This window comes from Entelurus aequoreus, linkage group LG12 (genome assembly GCF_033978785.1).
Source record: "Entelurus aequoreus isolate RoL-2023_Sb linkage group LG12, RoL_Eaeq_v1.1, whole genome shotgun sequence".
NCBI lineage: Eukaryota > Metazoa > Chordata > Actinopteri > Syngnathiformes > Syngnathidae > Entelurus > Entelurus aequoreus.
The window spans coordinates 24,061,838-24,068,866 of NC_084742.1; the positions used below are offsets into that span (position 1 = coordinate 24,061,838).

Sequence of the window (7,029 nt, forward strand, 5' to 3'; positions counted from 1 at the left end):
TGTTACTGAATGCACACACTTTAACAGTGTGTTAGCCCAAATCAATTACGGTCATTGCCACGCCTACTTAGAAATGACTATTTTAACATTTACATGCTTCTCTCTTTTTATTAAAGTTTTGAAATGTTTGATAGTTCTTCCCCCTTTTGCTCTATAAGTGTTCAGCACCGCACACTCACCATTTCGACCGTTTTAATACTACAGTGCACATTTTCTCGCATTTCTCAGTATAAATGCACTTCAAGGAGTAAGTCTAAGTACAGAAAGTACACCAGTTGAGACACAGCATTCATCTTGTTGGATCAAGGCGGGAAGTTTTTGGAACTTGAGTGCCCCCAAACCTGTATAAATCAGCATGGACAGGCCAAGTTTTTTATGGCCTGAGATTGGAGAAGTGAGGGGGTCACCTATACAAAAAAGGTTGAATCTATCCCAGAAAAGACGGACAGCATTGTGGTTGCAGGAAAGTCTTAGGGACATTTTTGAAGTAGTCCAAGCAGTTAGATCCTATTCCTGATGTCACAACGGTGAGAACTTCCTACTCATTGGTCTAGATACCGACATTCCCAAGATACTGGATAATTATCCATCGGGACAGCCGTGACATTAAGGATATTTTTTTGTTGGCTGCTTGGATGTACATGAATCCTCTCAGAAATGTTGGAAACTGGATCAAGTTTACTCAGCATGTGGAAAAGTTACTTTTACTCCAAAAATGAATTTTTTTTTGGTCCAAATTGGAGCTGGCGGTCTACTAGACTAGCGGGGAAGGAACTTGTTTGGTTCCAGCACCGGAGATTCCTGTTCTGTGTCCTCGCCGGCCGCCTCTTCATTGCTAGAGTCGATGGGAGCGTCATCCCTGCATGAGCGCACAGGTGTAAAGATGGAGGACAACTTCATACTTGAACGACAATGAAAAGCTCACCGTTACCCAAGGGTGGGAGAGAACCTCCTCTGCTGTGAAGCGAGCGTCAAGTTCACCTGCAGCATTTGACTGATCAGCATCTGAGAGTAAGCATGGAAAGTAGACTACTGTCAGATATGTAAGACTAACTTGCTTCTGGACCCTTCCAGTCACCTTAGCAGGCAGGCTGATTGTGTCCCAGTCTGGAGACGGGAACTCCAGCTTCCCTTTGAGGATCTGATCAAAACAACTCCTCCTGGATGTTGTTCTCGCTAAGTAAGACCCAAAAGGACAAAGTTACAAACTTTTTTTTTTGTCTCTCCATTGTTAATGTCGACCAAGCAACACACTGCTTCTCGCCCCGCCTCCTCACTGACCTTCTAAAAGGTGGAATCCACATAGCAGGATGTAGGTGATGATGCCTGCTGCCCATATGTCCACCTTCAAACCGTAACTACACACACACACACACACACACACACACATACAAATCAATGCTAATGCTAGCTCAAAATATTAGCACTCACTTCCTGTTCATTCTCACCCGGTCTCAGCGATGATCTCCGGGGCGACGTAGGTGGGTGTTCCACACACGGTGAAGAGCGGATCCCTCCACCACTGTAGCCAACCCGAAGTCTCCCAGTTTGAGAGACTTTGTGCCGTCTGGATACTCGCATACCTGACGAGGACAAACACATCATCAGGCGTGAAGATGCGCTGGCAAGAGCACGTCCTACCAACAGGTTCTCTGGCTTGATGTCTCGATGACGATGTTCATGCTGTGCAGGTACTTGATGGCTGCCGCCAGGTTGAAGACCATGGCGCTCGCGTCATGTTCGCTGTACTTGGTGGATGACGTGATGGCGTCCGAACAAGTCGCCGCCCTGAGGGGGGCAGGAAAAGGAATACTAACTTTGTCCAGACGCTTTTTTGATCATGGACAAGAATGAAGAAGAAGACCTTGACTAGCTCCATGACCAGAAGAGCTGAGACGGGTGTTTCGTCCACCTCGATCAGCTGGATAATGCTGGATGTCGAACCCTCCGCAGGACCGCCACCCTCATTTTCGATCAGATGCTCCTGCCGGTGTTGTGACGGGACTTATTACGCCTATGGCTGCCAGAGTGCACCTGTGCTACATGACATGCTAAATTACCATCCCGCAGCAACGAGCTTTGTCGATGATTTTTAGTGCAAACTCCTGACCAGTGGACCTGAGAAGGACATCATAACTGAGAAAAAGCTCTTGAAGTTCTATCAGGATTAGTTTTACCTCTCCACGCACTCCTTCACCACCCGCAAGTTTCCGTCTCCGATGACTTTTCCGATTTTGTACTTGCTGCTGATGATAGACGATGACACCACCAGGGTTTCCGTTTACTTGGAAGACAAGTTTTTGTCTCGTTACACGAGTGTTCGCAACATTTTTAGTGGACATCACCCTGTGCTGTCACCTTCAAGAGCGACGCCATCCTCCTGCTCCGCCTTGCCGTTGACGTCTGTGGAAGAAGAACGGCGAGGAGAAACCTACGAACGAAGCAGAGACTTTCAACGTGCGTTTGTGCTGAGGACAAAGACGAGATTTAAAGCCCACCTTGAGGCTACGTCTTGGGCTGGACTCGACGGGCTAGTCCTGGGCGACCTTGCCTGAAATCCCGACGCTTCATTGGCTGAGGAAGACAGGAGAGAGGAGTCTGATCATCTGACACTAGGGGGTGATGTTGAGGATCATCTCGCCCATGAGGACATTGCAGGTGATGACGCCTCACTGATCCGACGATCTGGTCTGATCCTCGGGTTTGACTGAAGCCTTAGAAGAGGCCAAGCATGAGCCACTAGAGATCTTGGGAGGTGTTGGCCTCTGAGAGGCAGTGGGACGAGGACCTTTGACTCGGCACTCTACAGCAGGACAGAACGTTACTGTTTGAGTGGCGTTTGCTCTTGTCTTTCTTTGTGTGGCATCACTCTTAACATCCCACTTTTATTTTGTGGACATTTTTTCTCAGTTGGGCTGTTTTGACACGACCCACTTCAAAAAAAAAATGTCATGATCTTTTCACACCAGATTAACTTGTATGCAGGTGTGGTGTGTGTGTGTGTGTGTGTGTGTGTGTGTGTGTGTGTGTGTGTGTGTGTGAGTGAGACCATTCATGAAGGCTGCCGTCCTTGCCGCCATGAGTGAGCACAAAGTCGTCCTGAGCGTAGCGAAACTTCTCCAAGCCACACGCCATGAAGACGTCATCGTCCCCGAAGAAGTCCTGCAGACAAGTCAGCTACACACACACGCGCACACACACACACACACACACACACATGCACACACACGTTTAAGTGCATGAGCGTGCATGTGTCACAGAACAGACAAAAGCTGGGAATGCCGAAATAACATTGCTGTCAAGATCTTTGGATTCAATCAAAATGTCCACAATAAATAATTTCAATGGAGGCTCCAGTATGTGTGTGTTTGCGTTCTCTCATTGTGGAACTTTACTTTTGAAAATTGAAGAATTCCTGAAACTTTCCTGTGCGGTTTCCTTTCTCTCCCCTCATTGTCACTTCCCTTTATTTTTGTCTCCACCGTCCTAAGCCCTTTTCTCACACTTTTTTTCTAACAGTCTGCAGGCTTTCTGGATGGCAAGGTAACCATGGTAACTAATACCGCAGTGTCAGAGATAGAAGACCCTCCCTCCCTCCCACACACACACTGACACACTCCTGTCTTGTTTAATTTCAGACAATGCAAGTCTGACACTGCCACTGCCAGAATAACAGACTTAATTAAGAGACAAGTCTGCCTTCAAATAAAAGCCTGTCTGTACTGAGTTGAGTTGAGCAACTTTTTTTGAGCAGGTTTTAATTTGAAGGGCACCATGCACTCAATTTACTTTTATTTTCCCAAGATTGCTGTGGGAACGGCCGACATTGTTCGACTTGTGTGCACGTGTATGTGAGACGTGTGTTACATTCACTGACTCTACCTGCAGTCAGTCTCCTTGAAGTCATTTTTTCTGCAGTCAAAGTGTTAAAAATAGCTTCCTGTAATGCGTTTGAGCGTCCTGTCAAAAAGTTGTCGAAGCAGAAGACTTTGAAAGGAAAAATCTGCTTTTGACTGTTTTGTCTTCCAAGATAGAAGCACAGCTCACCTGTTTTCCGTCTAGCGTGTAAAGCTTTTCACGGCTCCAGAGTCCAGCTTGATGGCCTCAGTGATGTCGGCCAGCACTTGTTGGAAGGAGTGAGCCGTTTTCTTGTTTAAGAGGATCCGTACTGCCTTGCGAGGCTTCACGCCGCTGCGGATCACCGTCACCAGTTTGGGTTTGATGAAGTCTTTGCTCTCCCTGCCCTCTCGGCCTTCTGGTCGCTCTTTGGCACACCCAATGGCGCCGGCGGACGGAACCCCGGCAGGCACGGCGCAGGACCTGCTCGATCCTGCTGCGCCGCTGCCAGAACTGGCGCCGGGTTTCCAGCTCGGATGGAGATCTTGGCATAGTTGACTTTGCGGTAAGACTCGTTGGAGGCACACACGTAACTCTGAACCTGAGACACACGGAACATTTTATTTTCACTCAACATTTTCAAGCAAGAAGATGCTTTGACAAGACATGAGGTATTGTGAGCATAATGCCTGTAATTGTTTCTTCTAACGTAAAACTGATTGTAAAATGCGTTGACTAACTTAAGAGGCATATTATAGGGTTCAAAAACAGGCATTTTTATGGGTATGTACATTATTTGTGGTTTTTCGCCATTCATGAAAGGTCTTAGAGAATATACTGTATCAGCTTTCTGTCAGCTGTCTCTTAGGCTGTGCTCTTTCCCTACATTAGTGCTTGTTAGCAGACTTTATAGTCATCAATATTGATGCTTAATGAAAGGCAGATGGTCTGCTTGTCTGTTTTTAATGCAAATGTGACATTGTTCAAATCACATCTGAGGTAGAAGAGACGTGTCCTACCTTCCAGCAGCTCGTCCATGCTGCTGATCTTCTTTCCCGCCGTCGATGGTGTAGATGGTCCTCACCCCCTGGCAGGTGCAGGTTGTCGGCCAGAGAGCGGGTCAGCTCGATGAGCAGCGCGTCGAATGAGCGGAAGCGGTCGCTTGAGACGGCGTAGACCAGGCCCTTAAAGTAGCGGTCTCCATTGCGGTAGAAGCGCACCTTCTTTGCCCGCTTTTCCAAGGTAAGCGCCTGTAAGGTGCGGGTGCGGTAGTAGCTGCAGTTGGTGCTGTGCGCCGGGCTCGTGAACCAGGCTGCTGGCTCGCGAGCTTGGGCCCGACCCAGCGCCGCCAGAGGAGTCGTCTCGTTTAGCCCGGGCAGAGCGTCCTCGGCGAACCTTGTCGCGTTCGTCAAAGTGCTCCAGCTCGATGGTCTTACCAAGAGACATGACGGGGCTGGGTCCAGTCGCACGGTCCCAGCTACTTGCCGCTCATGGCACTGCTAGGAGCAAACACTGTGGGGCGCTCAAGCTTCCTTTTAGCAAAGATGAGACCAGGACATTTCCAACTTTGACCACAGAGAGGATTTGAGGATTCTGATGAGTTCTAGTGACCCACTCTCGCCAGTAGGTCAAGTAGGAATTCTCCACTTGGCTCCTTGTCCTACCATGCTAGCACATGTCAGAATAACGCTCGTGGTCACAGGCTTACTGCCGTGCTTGCTAGCATCCTGCAGCCTCCCTCGTCTGCATCTCAGACCCAAAGTCCAGCTTTTGGTCTGCACTGCGAGGTGACACTAAATGTGCTAATCAGTGAACATGTCACGGCCAAGGTGCTGCAGTAGACTCCCGAGTGACGCTGAACACAACCTGCAGACAGGATTAGAACAAAAGCTGCATGCTGTCTGCTTCATCCATGAGCTTGCATGCAGGAGGGAGGCACCTACCAATAATGCTGCGGAACCGTGTTTGTTGCTATGGAGGTTCCCCCGCCCCCCTTCCTCCCCGGTGTTCAGGTTCCGGTATTTTCCAGCTGATCTGGCGGTTGCAGACGGATTTGATGGCGATGGCCGAGCCAAATTAGGCTGCTATGCGGCGATTTGCACAGCTTTGTAGCGGGATGCACCGAGACAGCAGCATGGCCGCTGCAGCAGCAGGAGGAGGAGGAGGAGAAAGAGGAAGAGGAGGAGAGAGGAGTCACCGGCAGAATGATTCTCCTCCGCCTTCCTCCCAGGCTCTCTCTCTCTCTCTTTTGTCTAGCTTGCTCAACCCCTCCCCCTAATCTTGTCCTATTTTAATAACAACAATATTGCTACATTTTATTTGTATTGCACTCTACTTTGAAAAACAAATCTCAAAGTGCTATTTTAGCACTTTAAACCAATTTAAACCTTGATTAAAAAGAGAAGCTAACACAAGATAATTAAATTAAATCTACTATAACAACTTAACCTTTTTTTTTTCTTTTACAATGTTGTATTTATTATTTATTGTGATGACCCTCCTCTAATAAAGGGTGAGGTGCCTTGGCATTGTGTTGTTACCACTGATAGATTCAATACAAGATTATCCATCCATCCATTTCTACCGCTTGTTCCCTTTCATATTATTTAATTTTTTAGTTTGTGTCTTTACAAAACATGCAATTGTATTAAGGGGGAACTGCACTTTTTTGGGGGGAATTTTGCTATCGTTCATAATCCTTATAAGAGACAAGAAGACAAAAGTAGTTTTTTTCGCTTTCTAACATATACAAATTGGCTTGTTCTAAGTGGTTAGCAATGCAGCTAATGGGAGTAATCAATTCTTCCACTAAATTACTCTAAAAATCAATTCAACAACCGTCAACAATACTTCATTTACTCAACCCGTATTATAACCAAGCTGTAGCGACATTGTTATTGTAAGAGCAAACTCTTTTTCTAGCGTACTAAAACATTGGCGTGCTATGGTATTAGCCGTAAAAGCTAACTACAGCAAGAGATAAGCTAGCTTCTACAACAACACAAAACGCTTTTGAGTTTGTTATGCACAACGCAGTGCGATAAGACACAATCATATTACAGTATCTGTAAAGTATTAGCCCCACATTTCATGTTTTGTTTGTACACAGCTAGCAGCCAGCGTATGCTGTATGTCTTGATACACGTATCTTGCCTCTGGTGAGGGCGGTCGCATCTTTCTGCGCTCCTCCTT

General features: G+C 47.1%; 1 pseudogene; it reads right to left on the bottom strand.

The window, feature by feature from the left end:
* Positions 1-206: 206 nt before the first annotated feature.
* LOC133661811 (serine/threonine-protein kinase DCLK2-like) lies at positions 207-6,050 on the bottom strand (annotated as a pseudogene).
* Positions 6,051-7,029: the final 979 nt, after the last annotated feature.